The 22,949-nt window shown below is 51.5% G+C and overlaps 1 long non-coding RNA gene across 1 annotated transcript; it reads right to left on the minus strand.

Moving 5' to 3' along the window:
* Positions 1-16,687: 16,687 nt before the first annotated feature.
* LOC119877824 lies at positions 16,688-22,181 on the minus strand. Its single transcript, XR_005383089.1, has 3 exons — positions 22,112-22,181; positions 21,616-21,995; positions 16,688-17,658 (listed from the first exon to the last, which is right to left on the minus strand). It is a non-coding gene; the product is annotated as an uncharacterized LOC119877824 (long non-coding RNA).
* Positions 22,182-22,949: the final 768 nt, after the last annotated feature.

A 22,949-nucleotide genomic window follows, 5' to 3' on the forward strand; every position in this document is an offset into this window, starting at 1 on the left:
TGTGCGGGTGCAGGTGGGGGTGCGGGTGTGGGTGCGCGTGTGGGTGCAGGTGCGGGTGCGGGTGTGGGTGCGGGTGTGGGTACAGATTCAGGTGGGGGTGCGGATGCGTGTGCGGGTGCAGGTGGGGGTGCGGGTGCAGGTGCGAATGCAGGTGGGGGTGCGGGTGCAGGTGCAGGTGGGGGTGCGGGTGCCGGTGCGTGTGCTGGTGCGGGTGCGGGTTCAGGTGCGGGTGCGGGGGCGGGTGCAGGTGCGGGTGCCGGTGCGTGTGCTGGTGCGGGTGCGGGTGTAGGTGCGGGTGTAAGTGCAGGTGCGGGTGCGGGTGCGGGTGCAGGTGCAAGTGTGGGTGCGGGTACGGGTGGGGGTGCGGGTGCAGGTACGGGTGCGGGTGCAGGTACGGGTGCAGGTGTGGGTGCGGGTGCAGGTGTGGGTGCGGGTGTGGGTGCAGGTGTGGGTGCGGGTGTGGGTGCAGGTGCGGGTAGGGGTGCGGGTGCAGGTGTGGGTACACATGCAGGTGCAGGTGTCTGTGCCGGTTCAGGTGCAGGTGTGGGTGCGGGTGCGGGTGCATGTGCAGGTGCCCGCCACGCCCTCCGTTGGCCGGTGGCGCTCCCTGGCAGGCCCCACCCTGCGCCCGTGCACCCTCCGCGGCCTGGAGCGGGCGCAGCTCGAACACTGCCAGCGGGAGGCCCCCGGACCCCGCCCAGTCCCCCCAGGTCCCCCTTCCCCTCCCCTCCTCCCCGCCCCCTGCGGCCGCCACGGTGCAGGACCGTCCGGATGCCGGAGCCCTGGGCCGCACGCAGCCGGTGGCCAGGGGCGGACGCCAGGACCGCAGCCCGTTCTGAGGTCTCTGTTTTCTGCTTTTCGGTCCCCAGACCGTCGTCCCGGGACCCTCGTGTTCGCTGTGGTTACGCTCGGCCAGCGCCTGGGAGAGTGAATCAGCGAGTGGCCTGTGAGTCCACCGAACGGGCAGCTGATGAGACCGTGGCCAGATCCGTCCTCCTCCCCCCTCCTCCCTCCCTCCTCCCTCCTCCTCCCTCCTCTCTCCTCCTCCCTCCTCCCTTCTCCCCCTCCCTCCTCTCTTTCTCTCTTCTCCCCCCTCCCTCCTCTCTCCTCCTCCCCCCTCCCTCCTCTCTCCTCCTCCCTCCTCCCTCCTCTCTTCTCCCCCCTCCCTCCTCGGGATTCTGAGCACCTCTAAGTCAAGTCTGCTTTGTGGCTGCTGCTCGCAGGTGCCCAGGGCACCAGGGTTGGGCCCATCCTAGTGCCCCCGGTGCCCAGGAGGGGCGTCCCGCCTCTCAGCGGGAAGGGTGCAGACGGCCTACCAGCCCCCGGCCAGGCCTGTCCCAGGCACAGTCTGAGTAACATGACCTCGGGCCACCCCGGGGATGCAGGCTTTTCCTGGGCCCAGGATGGATTATTCTCTCTGCTGTTGAAAAGCCGAACTGTCCCGGGTCTCCCATGTCCTTTCTCACCCCGAGCCTCTGGCCTGTGGCTCCTGCCTTCAGTGCCCCTTTCCGGGAGAGACCTTCTCTGCAGGCGGGACCAGGAGCTCAGCGCCTTCCTGCCCCGAGCCAAGGGGCGGGAGGAGGGGTGTGCATGGAGGAGGTTAACATAAAGCTCAGGGGGTCTCAAGGTATAGGGGTCTGGGGAAAAACGGCGGGCTGATAGGGATCCGGGACAAACTGCCAACATGGCACTGCTCAATATCTAAAAGCTTAAAAACTATCTAACGTGGTAACAAGGTGGGCTCACCCCAATAAGTACCTGATGGTCGAAATAAAAAAGTACCTGTTACAAAAACTATCTACGTGTTCTCTCCCGCTTCCTCCAATCCAGGATCCCCGAGGGGCCTCCACGGACCTTAACGAGTTTCATGCTGTCGCGACCCGTGCGCACCTGTCACAGGGTTTCGGAGGTTTTCATTTTCCATTTCTGGGACTGACGTTGCTTGGCTTCGAACGTACGCTTGACTTCTATTCTATTGCTACCAAGGGACTACGTGCTACCAAAACACAGGGGGAACATTTTAACTAGGCTTCACAACTAACGCGTGGCTCAACACACATCACACATGAGCAACCTCATGTCAAAGCATTAATGGAGCCCCTGACCTGTGACAGGTGCTCATGGATGTGACGAGAAGTTTGGTTTCCAGTTTAAACTTACTACTACTGTGGTGGCTCAATAACACGTTCTCCAGCGCAATCACCTCTCCACGTTCTCCTATCAACGTTCTCATCACGTTCTCCTTCAGCATAATCACGACACGTTCTTCTCCTCTCCTCCGATCACTTTCTCCTGTTCCTGTTCTCTTATAACTGTGGTGGCCCATCAACCAACGTTCCCAGCAAGCCCATCATCACGTTCTCTCGCCCTCCGTCAACAATTCGCATCCCATCAGAAGGGGATACTTTTTACTTTGTTTTTCATCGCGCCATCCAATCGCCACGTTCTTCTCTTATCTCGGGCTTCTTCCATCAGCATCACGTTTCTCCTACCGTTCTCCTATCAGCATCACGTTCTCGTTCTTCTTCTTCTCCGCCTCCCCACTGGACTCCTGTGCGAGTGGCAGTGGTCCCCCCGCAGTCACCACCTCCCCCCGTCACAATCCCGTCCCTCCCTCCCTCCCCTCCCCCTCCCCCCTTCCACCAACCCCTCCAACCCCCCTTCCACCCCCCCCTCACCCCTCCCCCCTCACGCTCCCCCCCTACCCGGCCCGGCCACAGTACCCAACCCCATCCTCCCCCTGTGGGCCCACCCCCCCCCCCACGGGCCCCCAGGCGAGACCATCCCGCGGACAAGATCCCCGCGGCCTTGCCCTCCTTCCAACCCATCTCCCCCACAACTCACGCCTCCCCCTGGCCGCCCGCTGCCGCCCACCTACCCACCCCGACGCCTCACGCCGAGCCACCCCCCCCGCGGCCCGCTTCACAGCCCCTCTCTCCCCCTCCCCCACCCCCCACGCCCGACACGACCTTCACCTGAAAAACTCCCAGGCAGAACGAACAGGTGCGAAAAGGACCCCGAGATACGGAGACACCCCCCGTCCCCCTCCCCCCCTTTTCCCACTCACCCCTCACCCCCTCTCTCACGCCTTTCAACCACGCGACTCTTTCACCTCTTCCTGTTCCCCCCTACAGTGCCTCTAACTTTGGGTCCTTATCCCTGGAGAGGGACAAACAATATCTGCGTTCAGGAGTTTTTGTGAGAAGTAAGGGCAGTAAATCGTGTGCTGACTCACCCCGTGCCCTGCGCCCAGTCAAGCTCAGTGAACGCCAGCTCTTATTATTAAGGAGCTAAAGCAATTATTTGCTCCCTGATTGCACAAGAGCTCTGAGCGGCCTTTTGCTCTGCGTACATGACAGTGAGAGCAGACTTTCTCGGGCTGGAGATCACGCCAAGTCAGCTTATCCCCCCCGTCAGTGGCGGCCCTGTGTGGCCAGGCGGCCCCTGTGGTCGGGGGGGGGTGGGTGTGTGTTTGGGGGGGTATGGGGGAGTGAGGGGGTGGGGGGGGTGGGTGGGGGGGTGGTGGGTGTGGATGGGAGGGTGGTTGGGGGGGTTTGTGGGGGGTTGGGGGGTTGTGTGAAGGGGGGTTGTTAAGTGGTTTGTTGGTTGGTGGGGTGGTGGGTGTGGGTGGTGTGTGGGGGGGTGTTGGGGGGGAGTTGGGGGGGGTGTTGGGGTAGGGGGGGGGGGGGGTGGGGTGGGGGGTTGTAGGGTGGTTGAGGGTGGTGGGGAGGGGAAGAAGGTGGGGATGGGGGAGGTGGGGGGGGGGGGGGGGGTTTGGTGGGAGGGGGGTGTTGTTGGTTGGGTGTGGTGGTGGGATGGTGTTTGTGGTTGGGGTTTGGGGTTTGGGGGGGGGGGGGGGGGTGGGGGTGTGGGGTGGGGGGGTGGTTGGGTGGGTGGTTGGGTGGTTTTGTGTGGTTTTGTGGGGGTTTTGGCGTCGGTTGGGTGGGGGGTGTTTTTGGGTGTGGGTGGGGGTTGGGGATTTTGGTGGGGAGTGTGTTGGGGGTGGGGTGGGGGGTGGGTTTGGGGGGGGGTTTAGGGGGGTGGGGGGGGTGTGAGTTGGGGGGGGGTGGGTGGGGTGGGTTTTGGGGGGGGGGTGTGGGGGGGGGGGGGGGAGGGGGGGGGGGTGGGGGGGGGGTGGGCGGGGGGGGGGGGGGGGGTGGGGTGGGTGGGGGGGGGTGTGTGGGGTGGGAGGGGGGGGGGGGTTGGGGGGGGGTTTGTGTGGGGTGGGTGGGTTGGGGGTGGAGGGGGTTGGGGGTGGGGTTTTGTGGGGGTTGGGTTAGGTGGGGGGGGTGTGTGTTGGGGGGGAGTGGGGGGGGGTGGGGGGGGTTGGGTGGTGTGGGGGTGTTGGTTTGGGTGGTGGGGTTGTGTGGGTGTAGGTAGTTCAGTTGGAGTTGGGTTGGAATGGGGGTGGGTGGTTGGGGGGCGGGGGTTGGTGTGGAGGGGGGTGGGGAAAAAGGGGGAAAAAAAGGAAAAAAAGAGAAGTAACACAAGAGGGTTCAGTTTCGCGGATGGCCCTGTATTGTCCCGGTCTTAAGAAAAGAGAGCCCGCCGTTGGGTCGTCGGCCCCTGCGTGGCAGGGCGTCCCCTGTCGGTGGCGGCCCTGCGTGGCCAGGCGGCCCCGTGGTCGGTGGCGGCCCAGTCCCTTCGTGGGCAGTCGTCCCCTGTCAATCCCTTCGCGGGCCCCCTTTTTCTGTAGCCATTCTTCCCCGTATTCAGGTCTACGGTATTCCAACTGTGTGTTCCATCCAGTGGAGGCGACAGAAAGGTGGCCCTTTTTTCGGTGTATGATGAGCGGGGAAATGGAGAGTGTTTTGTGATTTTTGGATTGTTGTAATCCAGAGCAGGGTGTCAGATGGTTGGCACCAGAGCCTGTCATTTTAATTCCTGAACGCCACCGTCCTGCCACACCTCCTGTGCAGTTTTTGTAGCTTCCCCTGTGGGGGGGCCCACTCTATGATCCTGCAAGCATCGCCGATGCAAAAGGCTAGGTGTGGCCTCAAGTGTGGCCTGTCGCGGGCCACCTCTCAGCCACCTCCACCGTGCCCCATTATGCTACCAGGGCACCCCCCACCCTGTTGTGCTCCTCAGGCCACCATGTTGCCCCTGTCATGGCCCATGTCCCATAGATTACCTAGAACCATGTTTTTCCCCGGCTCCTTACATGCAAAGGATTATGTCGGCCTCACGCGCGCAGAGGTCCTGTCCTTATATTTGCCAATTTCCACGCAAATACAGCACTGACCCCGTCTTATCCCCACAACCTGTGCGCCAAAACGAACATTCGCGCTACGGCACCCCATCGGCCATTTTCTTTTTGAGCCTCTTTATTTAGACATAGCGCATGAATCTTGGGCGCCGTTCGGAAATGCTTCCGTCTGTGGGCCTCCCTGCAGCCTGACGCCTGGGCTCCCGGGGGACACAGGCTCCAGCCCCGACCGGCCGCGGAGGCTGTTCCCTCGCAGAGAACAGTGGCCGGGCGCCCGGGCTGGCGGGGCGGCGTCGTTCCCATGGGGCCCTCTGGGGTCCTAGGGTCCCGGGGTCACCTGCGCCCCGGCCCGCTGCGAGAGGGGGGCAAGACAGGGTCCACTTTCCCGTAGTCAGTAGGCGGGAGCCTTAAAGGAGCTTAGTGGTGCGAGACGCCTAGAATCTAGGGGGTTATCCCGCCCGTGGTTCATCGTGCTTGGGGGCGGAGTGTTCTTCTCCTCCTCCATTTCCTGGGTTGGTTTTTGCTTGTCCGCTCCCTGCCCCTGCACCTCCCCCTACCTCGGAAGTAAAGGAGCGCACTGACACCCGAGCCCTGCTCCGAGGCCTTGCGCTGTGCTGTCCCCTCCAGCTGGACATGTCCCTGCCCGGGCCGTGCCTGCCAACGGCGGGGGATCGTGGGGAGCGGTGTGGACTCAGTCGGTGCCATAGCGAGCTGCTGGGTGGGGCTTCAGGTGTGTTGTTTCTTAGCCCCACAAAATAGGACAAAATGCCACCTGTGTGGGTGCAGGTCCCGGTGCCTGCGCGTGGTGGTGCCTTCGTGCCCTTGAACGAGCCACGTAGCGGCCGGTTCTTAGGTTCTCTGTGAACGGGCGACTCTGCACGTAGCATTCTTCAAGCCTTTCCCCAGGCCTCATGGGGTTTTGTTTTTTGTTTTCTGTTTGTTTTTGTCTTACTTTATTTACTTAATCTCTACCCAACATGGGACTCAAACTCCTCACCTGAGATCAAGAGCTGTGTGCCCGGGCCGCCCGGGTGACCCAGCAGCTTGGTGCCGCTTTCGGCCCAGGGTGTGACCCCGGGGTCCCGGGATTGAGTCCCACGTCGGACTCCCTGCAGGGAGCCTGCTTCTCCCTCTGCCTGTGTCTCTGCCTCTCTCTTTGTCTCTCTCATGAATAAATAAATAAAATCTAAAAAAAAAAAAAAAAAAAATAGAGCTGCGTGCGCTTTGCACAGAGCCAGCCCGACGCCCCCGGATTATTGACATCTGTCCAAGCCTGCAGCTCTGGTTCATTCACTTTAATAGCTGCACAATATTCGATTGGATGAATTTTCCACAACTTATCTGTTCTCTCATTGATGGATGTGTATTTCTGTTATGTCTTTTTCTTTTTATTCCCCATTGGCCCATATCCTCTTCAATCCTTTGATAGTATCATCATTTTGAATTTTGGTCTGATAGGTATGAAATGGTATCTCATTGTTTTGTCTTATATTTCCCTGATAACTAGGGAAGTTGAGCTTATTTTTAAATGTTTATATGTTTATTGGACTTATTTTTAAAATGCTTAAACTTGGGGGCACCTGGGTGGCTCAAGTGGTTGAGCATCTGCCTTCGGCTCAGGTCGTGATCCTGGGGTCCTGGGATCGAGTCCCACATCGGGCTCCCCACAGGGAGCCTGCTTCTCCCTCTGCCTGTGTCTCTGCCTTTCTCTCTGTGTTTCTCATGAATAAATAAATAAAATCTTTTTAAAAAAATAAATAAAATGCTTAAACTTATAATTACTCATTTCTTCTGAAAGTTATCTGTGCATATACATTGATCCATTTATAATGGAGCATTTTGCCTTTCTTTTTAAAAAAATTGATTTGTAGGAATTCTTAAATATCCTGGGCACCAGTCCTCTAAATTGTATACTTTGGAACTATCTTTTTTCAGTTTGCGGCTTATTTCACTTTATTTATGCTGTCTTGTGTGGAATAGCAGCTTTAATTTTAATCTAGTCAAATTTAGCAATATAACTTTATGGTTCCTTTAAAAAAAAACACTTGATTAAGTGTTTTTGGGGCCCCCTGGGTGGCTCAGTCTGTTAAGTGTCCACTCTGGATTTTGGCTCAGGTCCGGGTCGGCCTCCTGCTCAGCGCACAGTCTGCTTCAGGTTCGCTCTCCTGCTCCCTGTGCTCCTCTCGGCCCCTACCCTGCACATGCACTCACTCTCTCTCAAATAAAATCTTCAGAAAAAAAATTCTGCTACTCTCAAGTCACAAGAGAACTCTTCTATATTTTCTTCTAAAAGTTGTAAAGTTTTGTTTTTCACATTTAGGGCTTTAGTCCACGTGGAATTTTTTATACTGTGTGACGTAGGGAACCAACTGCATGTTTCCCAAATGTGCAGACCGTTTGCCACCTAACCCACCCTTTCCGCACTGGTCTGCAAAGCTACCTCTGTCATTTGTCACGTTTCCCTGCATGCACAGGTTGGCCTCTGGCTTCTGTCGCTTAAACCACCGGCTTGTTGGTCTCTTCTTATACTCACAGTCATCATTACTGTAGCTTTTGTAATTCTTGGGTATGGGGTCACCACCCTTTGTTTCTTCCTCAGAAAAAGCCTCATCCATTCTGGGCCCTTTGCAACTCCACGCACACGTTAGGATTAGCAGGGCAAGCCCCACGGAGAAATCTGTTGGAATGCCGGTCGGAGCTGCGTGAATTTGTGAACTAATCTGGGGGAGGGTTTGCATCCTTTACAAAACCTAGCACAATTGTCTATAAAGGTGGTTTGCTTTTCTGTTTATTTAGCTCTTTTATGATCTTTCAATGAGGTTTCAGAAGTTTTTGCATGAGATTCTTGCACAGGGGCTCCTGGCTCAGCTCATGGTCCCGGGGTCCTGGGGTCCAGCCCCACTTCTGGCTCCCTGCCCAGTGGGGAGTGGGGCTGTGTGTCTGTTTCTCCCTCTGCCTGCTGCTCCCCTGCCTGTGCTTTCCTACTCTCCTCTGTCAAATAAATAAATAAAAAATATATTTTTAAGATTTTATTTATTTATGCATGAGAGACACAGAGAGAGGCAGAGACACAGGCAGAGGGAGGAGCAGGCTCCCTGCAGGGAGCCCGATGTGGGACTCAATCCTGGGACCCCAGGATCAGGCCCTGGGCTGAAGGCAGGCGCTAAACCACTGAGCCACTCGGGCTGCCCAATAAATAGAATATTAAAAAAAATATTGCACAGATTTTCTTAGGTTTATTCCTAGTTCTCCTCCCTCTTTTTTGAATTGTGGCTGTTACTATAGATGTTATCTTTTTTAAAAATTACATTTTCTCATGGTTTATTACCAGGATGTAGAAATGGGATTTACTTTTATGTAATTATCTTCTGACAATGATTCCAATAACTTGCTTTTTCCTATTAAACCCTTATACCTTATAATTACTGATCTTACTATATCTTCCCTGCATTGGCTAAAGCCTCCAATACAATGTTGAATAGCAATGGTCGAGGTGAGCATCCTTAACAGCATCCTGATTGCAGATGGAAAGCCTCCAATGCTTCATTAACGAACGTGATCTTTCTAGCTCTAGCTAAGTCGTTTATAAAATCATGAGTAGGTGTTGAATGTTATTTTTTTATCTATTAATATGCTCTACAGTTTTTGTCCTATGTGATAAAGTGGTGAATTAAATTTATAGATTTTGAAAAATAAGTTCATTCTCACAACTCTATAAAGTAATCCCAAGCCTCATCATGCATTTAAAAAATACACGTGGATTCAGTTTGTTAATGTTTTATCTAAAACTTTTATTATCTGTTCATTAATGAGATTCCCTTGTAAATTAAAAAATAATAATATCTTTGATTTTTACAGTATTGTCCAAATTATACAGCTTAATAAGGTGGGTGGGGGTAATCTCTCTGGGAACAGCCTGTAAAGAATAATTACATTTTCCTCGAATGTATTCTAGAATTCCTTTCCAAAGCCATCTTGGCCTGGTTTTATTTCATGTGTACTAGTTATCTATTTCTGCATTAAAAAGACCCCAAATCCTTGGGATCCCTGGGTGGCGCAGCGGTTTGGCGCCTGCCTTTGGCCCAGGGTGCAATCCTGGAGACCCGGGATCGAATCCCACGTCGGGCTCCCGGTGCATGGAGCCTGCTTCTCCCTCTGCCTATGTCTCTGCCTCTCTCTCTCTCTCTCTCTCTCTGTGTGACTATCATAAATAAAATAAAAATAAAAAGACCCCAAATCCTAGAGGCCTAAGATGATACAGTTTATTTTCTCACAGTTTCTGAGGGTCGGAAAATGGGGAACAGCTTAACTGGGTGGCTGTGGCTCGGGGGTCTTGTGGGTCATCACTGAGCCTTGGCGGGGACTGTGGCCACCTTGGTCAGGGCTGGAGGATCTGCTCCTCACCTGGTTGCCAGTCCTCGGGGGACGGACGGCGGGAGCCTTGGCACAGGGGCCTCTGTATCAGGCTCCCTGCGTGTCTCGTGACCCGGCAGCTGGTGTCCCCGGGGCAGCTCTCGTCCCTCGAGAGATGGGAGCACAAGTCCCAGGGCCTTATTGTTGGGCCCGGGAAGTCACACGTCCTCCCGCACAGCGTCCTCCAGGGTGTGCGGCTGGGCCGTCGGAGCAGGAGGTGCGGGTCCCAGGAGCTGGGGTTCCAGGGTCGGGGACTGCTGGGGCCACTTGGGGGTCCGGCTCCTGCAACATGTGTACACTTGTGTAGCTCATTTTTAACTACTGATTTCATGTCTTCCAGCGGGTAGAGAGCTATTCAATCTTCTATTTCTCACTTTTGTGACACGTATTTTTTCAGACATTGTTCATGTTGTCTCTATGGTCCAACATTTTTCATCACGTTTTTATTTCTGTTTTTGCTTTAAATTTTTGGTTGCATCTGCAGTTGTGCTTTCTTCATCCCTACTATTGTTGAGACCCATCTTCCTTTTCCTTGATCCATTTGCAATACTTTTTCCATTTTTATTAGCTTTTGGTAAGAACGAACTGGGCTCCCCCACAGCCCTCTTGGTATAATTGTTTTCTATCGCATTCCCTGGCAGTTTTCACCTTTATCTTCTTCTGTTTCCTTTGACTCTACGTAGTCGTTTCTTCTCATGACTTTGTAGATCGGGGTCTTAGCCCATTAATTCCCCACCATCCCCCTTCTTCAGGGTATCCGTCTTCCCAGGTATTGCTCTACTGGAGGCTCCTGATTTCAGCTCCAGTTAATGCTTGGTCTCTCTTACGGGCTCTTCCTGCAGGCTCTCATTTTTGTTTCGAGCTTTCCTTGGAACAGAGTTATTTAGAAGGGTGCTTTTTAAGAAAATTTCCTGTATTTTTTTTTTTTTGAAATTTTCCTGTATTAACTTCTAACTCAGTTGTGCTCTGTAGGATCCCAACACTTTGTCTCAATTTTTTGTTTTCATGTTTTAAAGATTTGAATTAATCTTTACACCCAACGTGGAGCTCAAACTCATGACCTGAGATCAAGAGTCAAACGCTCTACTGACTGAGCTGCCCCTGCATGATCCCAATTCTTTGAACATTTTTGAGCCTTGTTTTATGGCCTAGTACACAGGCAATTTTTTTGTGAATGCTTCTCTGTGCTTGACAAAAAAAATTCTCTTTTAGCTCAGGTTCACGGGTTGCCTGGCTGCTGAATCAGTGGAGCATGCCACTCTTGATCCCGGAGTCTTGAGTTGCAGCCCCACGTTGAGTATAAAAATAATGTAAAAAATAAATAAACTAAATTCAGGTTATTATACATTCATTAAATAAAGCTTGTTGAGGTGCCTGGGTGGCGCAGTTGGTTAAGCGTTCTATATTTTCCATTTCCCATTTTCTGTCCTTGCTTTATTGACACCCTCTCTTAACACCACCCTCCGGCAGATTGATAAATTTATATTACTCTCTTTCTTTCATATGCATATCTATGGTTTTTTGTTCGTTGTCTTTTGTTCTTTTAGTGATTTTTTAAAAACATGCGTACTTAACTATAAAATTTCCCCACAAATTTTAAAGTATTCAATATGTCTTTTCTTTCTTCTTTCTTTCTTTCTTTCTTTCTTTCTTTCTTTCTTTCTTTCTTTCTTTCTTTCTTCTTTCTTTCTTTCTTTCTTTCTTTCTTTCTTTCTTTCTTTCTTTCTTCTTTCTCTTTCTTTCTTCTTTCTTCTTCTTTCTTTTTCTTCTTTCTTTCTTTCTAGAATGATTCTATTTATTTATTTGAGAAAGAGAGATAGCACAAGGGGTAGGGGCAGAGGGAGAAGCAAACTCCCCACTGAGCAGGAAGCCTGAAGTAGGGCTCGATCCCAGGACCCTGAGATCGTGACCTTTGCCGAAGGCAGATACTTAAGCCACTGGGCCACCCACGTGCCTCATCATTTCTCTTTCTTTTTTTTTTTTTTTAATTTTTATTTATTTATGATAGTCACAGAATGAGAGAGAGAGAGAGAGAGGCAGAGACACAGGCAGAGGGAGAAGCAGGCTCTATGCACCGGGAGCCTGATGTGGGATTCGATCCCGGGTCTCCAGGATCGCGCCCTGGGCCAAAGGCAGGCGCCAAACCACTGCGCCACCCAGGGATCCCTCATTTCTCTTTCTAAACATGGTGTGGATTTTACTGTCTTCACTCCCCAGCAAACACACAACCATCTTCGGTATCTTGTTATTTAATTTAAGGTTTGTTTGGTTTTTTTTAGATTAAAAAAATTTTTTTTTTATTTATATATGATAGTCACAGAGAGAGAGAGAGAGAGAGAGAGGCAGAGACATAGGCAGAGGGAGAAGCAGAGGGAGAAGCAGGCTCCATGCACCGGGAGCCTGATGTGGGATTCGATCCCGGGTCTCCAGGATCGCGCCCTGGGCCAAAGGCAGGCGCCAAACCACTGTGCCACCCAGGGATCCCCTTAATATAAGGTTTGACCTTTTCAAACTTGGTTAAAAATTATTCTTTTTTTTTCTTTAGATTTATTTATTCATGAGAGACACAGATTGAGGCAGAGACACAGGCAGAGGGAGACACGCAGGGAGCCTGACACGGGACTTGATCTTGGGACTCCGGGATCATGCCCTGGGCTGAAGGCAGACCCTAAACCACTTAGCCATCCAGACATCCCTCAACCATTTTTAATTAAAAAACCCCAACAGTTTCACGTAATTCAATAAAGTTATAGCACCACATGTAGTGGTTTTTTTTTTTTTTTTTAATATATTCAGGAGAGACCTCCGGGATCATGACCTGAGCCGGAGGCAGACGCTCAACCCTGAGCCACCCAGGGGCCCCCACATGTAGTTTTTCTAAAAGTTACATTTGTACTTAAATTCCACCTTAGGGGTACCTCATTTTATAACTTCTTTTTTTAAAATTATATTCAGCTTACCAATATATATAGTTCATCATTACTCTCAGATGTAGTTTTCAATAATTCATCAGTTGCATATAACACCCAGTGCTCATCTCCGCTTGTGCCCTCCTTAATGCCCATCACCCCGTTAGTCCTTCGCCCCATCTACCTCCCCTTCTACAACTCTTCGTTTCCCAGAGTTCAGAGTCTCTCATGAACTCTTGTCTTGAGAGTTTGTCTTCCTCTTTATTTTTACCCACTCAGTTTCTCCTCCTTCCCTTATGGTGCCTTTCACTATTTCTTAATATTTCACATATGAGTAAAGCCGTATGATGTTTATCTTTCTCCAATTGACTTATTTCACTCAGCATAATACCCTCCAGTTCCATCCACCTTGAAGTAAAACATAGGTATTTGTCCTTTCTGATACTGAGTAATATTCCATCATGTGTGTATATATATAGAGAGAGAGACCACGTCATCTTTATCCATTCATCTGTCGAAGGACATCGTAGCTCCTTCCACAGTTGGGCTATTGTAGACGTTGCTGGTGTGAACACTGGGGTGCAGGTGTCCCAGCATTTCACTGCATCTGTATCTTTGAGGTAAATCCCCAGCAGTGCAATTGTTGGGTCATAGGGTAGCTCTATTTTTAACTTCTTGAGGAACCTCCACACTGTTCTCCAGGGTGGCTGTACCAGCTTGCATTCCCCCCCCAACAGTGCAAGAGGGTTGCCCTTTCTCCACATCCTCTCCAACATTTGTTTCCTGAATTGTTAATTTTAGCCATTCTCACTGGTGTGAGGTGGGATCTCATGGTGGTTTTGATTTGTATTTCCCTGAATGGCAAGTGATATGGAGCATTTTTTCATGGCCATTTGCATACCTTCTTTGGAGAAATTTCTGTTCATGTCTCTGCCCATTTCTGGACTGGATTGTTTTTTGGGTGTTGAGTCTAATAAATTCTCTTTTAAGTGTATGTGCTGCTGAAGCGAGCACTGATCAATTCATTATAGATCTTGGATACTAGCCCTTTATCTCATATGTCATTTGCAAAGATCTTCTCCCAATCTGTAGGTTCATTTTAGTTCATTTTATAACTTCTTAAGAAAGAGGATATACAGACTCTCCTCTTTTCCAAGTCCTTGGCCTAAAAATTTCTTTAGTATTCATTCATTGCTAGTTTAGCTGGGAATAGAATTCTGAATTCAAATTGTCTTGCACCAAGGTTGTTAATGGGAATTTGTTATTATTTAGAGTTGCTCGTTGTTTCTTTAGAAGACTTCATGATCTTCTCTATATCCTTTATGTTCTGGTTTCAATATGATGCAGCATGTGTTGCTCTTTATTTCATTCATACTGTTGGAAACATCCAGGGTCCTCAGGAGACTGGTGTCCTTAAGTTTTGTGAAATTCTTTTCTACTATTTCCTTTATAATTTTTGTTCTCTATTTTAATCTTTCTTACCTTCTTTTTTTCTTTTTAATCTCTCTCTTGTACTTTCTGGAGACTTCTCAACTTTATCTTTTTTTTTTTTTTAAAGATTTTATTTATCCATTCATGAGAGACACATAGAGAGAGGCAGAGACACAGGCAGAGGGAGAAGCAGGCTCCATGCAGGGAGCCCGATGTGGGACTCGATCCTGGGACCCCGGGATCACGCCCTGGGCCAAAGGCAGATGCTCAACTGCTGAGCCACCCAAGCATCCCTCAACTCTATCTTCTAACAGTTGAATTAAAATTATAATTTCTGCAACTGTATTTATAATTTCTGTGATTCTTTTCTTTAATTGTTCCTTTTTCTAGGTTCTTATTTTTGTTTTATGGATGCAGTCTCTTTGTATTTTTCTTAGGATATTACAGTTTAAATTTTGCAGTTTTTAAGTTTCCCTTTTATTTTCCGAACTATATGTTTTCTCTGGGATTTTTTTGTCATTGCTGTTGTTTGTTGCTTGCTTGCCTTAAATTCTTGTTTGCCTGTTCATATTTTTAAACGAGGCAATAGGGTAGCTGACTTTGAGAACTTTGTACATGTGGGCAAGAGTTGTTGGCTGGCAAGCTTGATTTTAGGGCTCTGGGGTAGCAAGCTGAGTATTATACTAGGAATCTATCTCTATAAGCAAGAATGTTTGTAAAGGGTTGTTTTCTCGAGGACCTTATAATTTCTTTAAATAAATTTTTTGTTTGTTTTCCTAGGGATGGATGTAGAGGCAACTATTCCACATATTGACTTTCAAAAAACTTCCTGGTTATTACTTCCACAGCTTATGTGATCTGTCCTGCACTGTACCTGGTGTAATGAATTTTCAGGCCTCCATGCGGCCCTGTTAGGAAAATGAGCTCTCTCTGCTCACATTGGCTGTGACTTCCTCCTCTTCCTCCCCACCTACATTCAACTGTTTAGTTCAGTAAATGTGCTGAGGGGTCCAATCCACTGATACTCCTCTCCCATTCCCTATGATGTTGTGGGTTTATACCATTTCCATTCCTTTACTGCCATCTAAGTGAGATCCTAGGAGGGACAGATGACAGCTGGCTCTGACCAATTTGCATGTTTAACTGAAAATCTATCCATTTCTAGTTTACAAGTTTCAAGCTCTGGAGTTTCTTTGCCCCCGGGAAAAATTGAGTTTTCCTTGTTTTGGGTCCTGGATTCCTCCCATACTTTGGGGCCCCCCACCCCATCCCCCACCCCTGCCCCCACCACTGAGAATTGTAATTGGCTTCTCTTTCTGGAACCACTGCAGGTTGGGCTCTGAATCTCTACTGACATTGGGACTGGCCAAGTCTGTTTGGGGAGAAGTCACTCTGGGCTTCCCAGCTTTTAAAAATCACCATTACTACCAGGGTGTGCCGATGGCAGGGAGATTCCAGGACTCAGTGTCCAGTAGTTGCACACACCCTCATTAAGCATTTGGAATGTTACAAGATGATCTCATCAACATCATAAAAAGACAAGCATTAATTGCATCCAGTGGCTGGATCCAGAGTCCCGGGAGCCTGAGCTGCCTAGGAGAAAAACAATGAGCAGGCTCTGCCCCGTGACACCCTTCCTCTATCCCTTTCTACCTCTCTGTTGCTGCTTCCTGGCTCTTATTACTCAACATAGATATTGATATTTCCAAGTCCAGCCCTAGGAGGCTTCTGTACTCCAGCTGCTGCCACGTTCAACCAAGCTTTATTAAAAATCTAATAAATGCCCAGCACCATGAAGTCAATTTTTCTAGCCCTTAAAACTGCCTTGGGAGGTGGGTATTATTGTCCTACTTTACTGATGAGGAAACTGAGGTCCAGGGTGGGGCAGTAATATATCTAAGGTTATGACTGGCAGAGTCATGTGAAGACCTCTGGCTTCTGGCCTGGAGCTTTCCAAGATCCCGCCCCCACTGCTGCTTCTGGTATGGATGACTCGACTGCCCAACCTGGGACCTGTTGACTGGGGGACACAGGCACCAGGAGGATACTCACATCCGTGGTTGGAGGCATCCTGGTCCAGGGGTTCTAGTCCTTCCAGCCTAGCAGGGCCCCCCAAGAAATGAGCATCATTAGTGGGGTTCTTGGCTGGTGAGAAGAAGAAAAGGAGAGGAATACAGATACAGAAGAGAGATGGTAGAGGGGGGAGGAAACAAGAGAAAGGAGCTGGAAATCTTTTTTTTTTTAAATTTCTATTCAATTTAGTTAACATATAGTGTATTAATAATTTCAGGGGTAGAATTTAGTGATCTGTCAGTTGCATATAACACCCAGTGCTCGTTATATCAGGTGCTCCCCCACCCCAGGGCCCATTACCCGATTACCCTATTCCCCACCCTCACCAGCAACCCTCAGTTTTTTCCCTAGAGTTAAGAGTCTCTAATGCAGCTGGAAATCTTGGGTGCAGACCATCATTGACGGTTTTTGCAGGCCCAGCCCTGACCCAGCAGTCGTGGTCCAAAGCTCATGGGTAGTGTCCACGTGTGGCAGGAACAGAGGAGAGTTGGTCTCAGCCCTGCCACTTACTCCGTTTCCCTCACCAGGTTGTTGTAAGAGTTGAAGAAGGTAAAGGATATAAAAATGCGCTGTAAACTCAAGCCCTGCTCAGCACTGAGGACAGGGTGGTATCCGCTCCATTGCCTTACACACCAGAGCATCACGGGGAGCAATTGCCTGGCATAGAGGAGACGCAGGGGCAGAGGATGTCAACAGAGGATGCAGAGAGATCAGGGACCTGGAGGTGTGTCCTGGGCCAACCTGTCCAGGCACTGTCCTCCCTCCGCAGCCCACAGAGTTCCTGGCCACCCTTGCCCATGGCCACAGCAGTGATTCCCTGGACTGAGGCTGTCAGAACCCTGACTTATCTCAGGGAGAGGGCAGTGGGCCTCCCTGACTCCAAACCTCTAGCAATTTACGTTCGCAATGACATCAAGAGAAACAGAAAATGTCAGCATTTCTGAGTTTTTAATCTCTTGAAGCTCAAGTCCAAATTCAGCCTCAGCTCAAGTTCTTTTCAGTTGACTTGTAGCACAGGAGTAGAGGAGGCCAGCAGCTTTGGGAATGGTATTGTTCTAGTAAGTTATTGGCCTGGTGACCTGTTCTGAGGCTTTTAAGAGGAACAGTCTGCCCAAGGATGAACCTCAGAGAACCTTCCGGATGTATCAGACCCCTGTGTGCCATGACCCTTCCATTGCCCAGTCCCCCTTTCTGGTCCAACTGAAGCGACTTCTGGGGACTGTGAGGTCTATTAAGGTGTCCAGTGATGAAGAGAACAGCCTGGTTCAATTTAAGGCAGGTTCTTCTCTGTTCAGAGCCATCGTAGGAAGAAGTGAACTGCAGTGAAGGGTAGTAAACCTCTGAACCCTAGCGGCATTGGGGCAGAGGTTGGGTCTTTCCAAAGACAAAGAAAAGCAGGTCATCAAAAAAGGAAAACAGTAGCTATGCTTTCTTGTCTCCAGGCCTTGAGCAAGCACGTTCTTCGTGTGAATCCCTTTTCCTTTTTGCACAAAGGCTTTCCTGCATAAAACTCTCGCAGAGCCTTGAAGGATCCATTCAAATATAACACATCTTCCCACGTCTTATTTCTCGTGCCTTCCAAAGATGTTGAGGTCTCGGTCCCCAGAGCCCAGGAACACATTTTACCTGACAGGGCAAAAGGGACTTTGCAGAAGTGATCGGGTTAAGACACCTGAGATGGGAGTTTATTGTGAATTTTCCAGGGGAGCCCCACGTAATCACACAAGTCCTCCTACGTGAAAGGAGGAGGCAGGAGGTTAGAGAGAGAGATTGGGAGAAGTAACAACACTGCTGGCTTTGAACATGGGGAAAAGGCCATGAGCCAAGGAAGGCAGGCAGTCTCTAGAAGCTGGAAAAAAAGGATCATCTCCTGGAGCCTCTACAAAGGACCCAGTCCTGCTGACACCTTGATTTGAGCTCATTGAGATCCCTGTTGGGTTTGTACTAATTTGCTACAGCGATAATAGGAACCTGACCTTTCCCGTTCTCATGCCTCCATGATGGCATCCAGCACATTTCGCTGTACCTCCATGTGTACTGCTCTCCCTCACTGGGCTCCTTGGGAAAAAGGCTGTGTATTATATGGACTTTCTGTCATGGAGCTGCAGGGCTTGGTGCTTGGTGGGCACCGAGAGTCAGGTCTCACCTGAATCCAGATGTCATGCACAAGCTAGCCTCCACAACGGGAACTGACACCTTAGCTTCCATGTACACTGTGCCATTGGGGGATCCCACCCTTGACCCCACTGCCTTTTATAGAGTTAAATATACTTCCTTAATAATGTTTTGGAAAATCAGGATTTGCCATACGTGTTTAGAGTTTAAAAAAAAAAATTTATTCATGAGAAACAGAGAGAGGCAGTGACCTAGGTAGAGGGAGAAGCAGGCTCCCTGCGGGTAGCCCGACGTGGGACTCGATCCCAGGACCTTGAGATCACGACCTGAGCCGAAGGCAGACGCTCAACCACTGAGCCCCCAGGCGTCCTGTCCTGTGCCTTACATGTTGAATTATGAGCCACAGTCTGGGTCTCAGAAGCTCGCATCACGGAGCTTAAACACGAGATAGCAGAAAGGAGAGGGGGCATGTGGGTAGTGATTTGAGATGTTCATCTTCAACTTGATTGTCATGTTCAATGTTGGGGATCCCCCAGCATTAGAGGGGAGAGAGTATAGTAGAAAATCACTAGGATGGAGAAGGGCCTGGGGAAGGACTGAACCCAGGCCCGTGGAAACCGGTTTAGAGAGCCAAGGGTGTCCAACCCGGAACAGTGAGGATTTGGGGAGTGCTGCCCATTGCGTCCACCAGTTAAGGGTTGGTCTGGGGAAGAGGAAGGGATGTATTCCCTAAGGTTTCAAGGGGTCGGATGAAGACCCGTTGGCAGGAAATACAGAGTGAGCAGTGGAAGAGATCGCGGCTGAGTCCAAGGAAGAACCCGGCCAGCGCCATGCAGGGTCGGAGCGGCCCCCACCTGGGGCTGCGAGCCGCCTCTGGAGCTCGGACTGTAGCTGAGCAACCCCGCGATGGGAGGAATCCCAGTGTTTGATGGAGATAGGTGTGAGGCTGGAAAATGCTCGTTAAGATCCCTTTCCACTCACACAGTCTGTGATTAATGGACCCAGCCCTGGGTTGAACTGGGTGGATAAGGGTGTAACCCAGTGCCCAGCCACCGGCCACTGGGGACGTTGGTCACGGCCTTGTTGAGCTGACCTGTGCTGAGCGGAAGATCAGTTTGCAGGCATTAGTTAGCGTGGGTGCTTAGTGCCCTGGGACCCGTCCATGTTCTCACAAACATGCGTAAAACCAGTCGCCCCGCAGCAGGGTGCCAATGGCCTCTCACAGGCCTGCAGGGGCTTCCTTGGGCTTTACATGCCCACCTTGCTTTGGAAAGCTCGATCCTAGGTTCTCACATGGCCCTTCGGCTGGCCGCTAGCCAAAGCGTGTGTCTGGTTTTCTCACACCTACCTTATCCCTCCCTCTAGGTACCCAGTATCGCCCTCCCCAGGATCACATCTTCCAACTGTACTGACCAGCTTCTGTGACTTTGCGTCAATCCTTTCCCGTCCCTGGGCCTCAGACCCCCATCTATAAAGGTCCTTCGTGTTCTGATGCTACAGGAACCCTGAGTCTGAGTCTTGAATCACTTCCCTCCCTTGTCCATCCATCCTCCTCTGTCCCTTCAAAGACACATCCTTGTCACCCGACCCTCCCTCCCTCCCTCCCTCCCTCCCCTAGGCTGCATTGCCCTCCTGATACCTAAGTGGCTACAGAAAGGGCCTTTCCCAAAACTTAGGAAAATTAGGGCCTTTCCCAAAGCTGGGACATTAGGGTAAGCGCTGACCCCTGTGTCCCTGTCCCCATGTGCCTTCCCGCCGCCCACCCCCTGCTTCGAAGAAACGCGTGTTGGCTGGTTGCTCTTGTGACCCCTGGCGAGGTTGTCGGAGGCCCCCTGGGTGGGTGCTGCAGCTGGGCCCCAGGCTCCTCGCTTACTGGGAGCACCGCCTGTGTGTCCTGCGGCCCAGTCGCTGCCGCAAACAGAAAGCTCATCCTCTGGCATTAGGTGCGGAGCCTCACTCTTCCTAGTGAGACAGCAAGAGTCGTCCTGCCTGTCGCAGTCCTGCTTCTACCCCACGGATGCCGGGAAGAGGCGCTCCTGGAACAGTCATGGTGACACATGGCTGAGAAAGTGCTCTGTGACCTGCAAAGCTCTGTGGGAGGACTTGCTGCATCCAGAAGGTCCCCTGGGCACCCACGGTATCGGAGTGTGAGGTGGGTCCTCCCCAGGACCTGATGTCCTGCGGTGGCATCTCCTGAGGCATGTCATGTCAGCAGGCGCTGTGGCACCGAGGGTCAGACCTGCTGAGGTCAGGCTCCTCCTGGAGGGACAGCGAGTGAGCGAGTGTGTGGACTCCTGACTTGGCTGTGCCTCTCACGGTACAACCCTGGGTAAGTCTCTTCCCCTCTGGATCAGTTGCCTGTAAATGGAGAGGGTTCCTCTGGATGGCATAGACGTGCACACATCCCTCGTGCAGGTGAGGCTCCGTGAGGATCTTCTCTGACGCCTTGGGACGCCTGGGTCCCACTGCCCTCGAGGAGGGGCTGGTGGGAGGCAGCAGGGAGCCCAGGGTGACCTGAGCAGCTCAGTGACTGGGGAGGGGACTGGCAGGGCAGTGGACATCCCTGCTCGGGCTGCCCCTCCCCCTGCCTCCCTTCCCGAGGAGGAGGTGCCCGTGGGGACAGTGGGGCTGATTCACAGGCCCGCCGGGTGTCACAGCTTCCTGAGCGTGTCATCCTCCCGACAGGCCCACACTGCCAGACTCTTAACCAGGGCCCAGCCCTTTGGGCTTGGTTTATAAGTTGAGTTATGGGGTATCACTTAAACACCCAGGTGAAAATCAACTGCATCTTCCTTTCTTTGAGGAATTTCTGGTTTTGCTCCGATTAGCTAGGTGGTTTCTTTGTCGGGCGCTCAGAGACCCTCTCTTTTCAGGCAACTTGATTTCCTGAGCGACTCTAGCATAGATGGGTCTGTATGTTCTGGAGAGAAGCCCGGCACCTCAATACCGGCCTGAGGGGCAGTGCTGCCGCCCCCACCCCCAGGCAGCTGATGTTGAAATGCCCAGAGGAGGGGAATGATATTTAGGGAGAGTTGCTGGAAAGAGACGTGGGGTGCGGCTCGTGCACCCCTCTGATAGCCTAGGCTCTGCCTCTCCCAAGGCCAGGGATGCCAAGAACTGGCGTCCGGACCACGCGGACTGGGCCTCTGCAGAATATGGCAGTTGGCAGGGGCTCATGGAGGAATGTGGTAAGAACAGCCCCATGGGACTCCCGTCCGTGTGTGGCAAGGATGCTCGGTGCGGAGACTGTTGGACTAAGTGACAAAGTAGCCACTGTGCTCAGACCCTCGGGAGAGATGCTCACCTGGTCTGTGTCCCAGGGTGACACCCCTCCTCAGCCCCTGACCTTCGTATCTGGGGCAGAAACAGACCTGCTCGCCTTTCTCTCTTTGCGACAAAGCTTGGAGGCAAATGTGTGGCCCACCCTGGCAAGGTTCCCCTCCCTTCCGACCTCTCTGGTTGCCTTACCTCAGTTTCCCCTGCAAGCTGAGCCTCCTCCCCCTTAACTGCAAGGTCCCCACGGTATCTGTCCACACCCGTCTCTCTTCTTGGGCCCTGCTTGCTCCCGAGGCTTCTTGTGGACCACATGCGACAGGGCCCCTGGTGACACGGTCTGGCTGAGCCAGAGACGGCTCTCCTCCGGGCCGATGAGCGCCGAGGCCGACTGTCCTGCGGTGGTGCCGCGAATCCAGGGTCCCCCAGGCCTCCGGGTCTGTGGGTTGTTCCCTCCACCATCTCTGGCCTGTGGCACTTGACCCCGTGGCTGTGGCGCTTCGAGCCTCACATGTGCGTCCCAGGTTGGGGAGAGGAGAGGAGGGCAAAGCTGCACGTCAGCCCAGGCTGCCTCTCTAAAAAAAAAAAAAAAAAAAAAAAAATATATATATATATATATATATATATATATATATATATATATTAAAAATTGCCGCCCGTATATTCATATAGGCAAGTCCACAAATCACACCTGTGCAGCTGGATGAACTGTCATGAAAGGAATCGTGAGATATTCACATTCGGCCTTATTCTCAGATCCCTTTTAGTCCCTCACTTTGGTTTTTCTTTTTTCTTGCCTTCCTGCTTTTAACTCTTCATTACGTTTTATTTGCGCTACGGCAACCCTCTGTGGAACGGGGCAGGATGAGACAGGAGAGAATCACAAAGAGCTGCGTGGGTGCACGGATGGGCACCCGTGTCTGAGACGCCCAGGAGGCCGGTCTACCCGCAGTCACCGGCCTGAGGATCATGACTCTGCCCTACATGCGAGGGAATGTCCTGCGGGAGGGCTGGGGCGGGGTCGTCACCTGTCATCGGGCTTCCATCCACCCTGCGAGCCACTTCCTGCCTCATTGTAGGCTCCGGGCTGTCACCAGCACCGTCCTGCTCGCCTGTCCCCGGAACCCTGTGCTGTCAGAGATAAAGCTCGTCATTTCCCTTAATTTGCCAGTAGGGAAGTGGCCAGTGTCAGAGAAGACTGTCATTCCAAGGAGCCAGGTGGCAGCTCCCCCATGGGACCTAGAGGTCGCTCAGCCATGCTCCCCCGTCAGAGGGAAACAGCTTCATGTATTAGGAGCAACAGCAGCTTCGGGGGCCGAGCAGGGGGGACCCTGGAGAGGAAACTTGTGGGTCTCCTGAGGAACATTGGCTAATAGGAGTGTGGGGCAGGACAGAGAATACGGGATCGTGTCTCTCGTTTTTAAGTTTGTTTTTATTTATTTATTTATTTATTTATTTATTTATTTATTTATTTATTATTTGAGAGAGAGAGAGACAGAGACAGAGAGAGAGGCAGGCTCCCTGCGGGG

The sequence above is a fragment of the Canis lupus genome, chromosome 33 (genome assembly GCF_011100685.1).
Source record: "Canis lupus familiaris isolate Mischka breed German Shepherd chromosome 33, alternate assembly UU_Cfam_GSD_1.0, whole genome shotgun sequence".
NCBI lineage: Eukaryota > Metazoa > Chordata > Mammalia > Carnivora > Canidae > Canis > Canis lupus.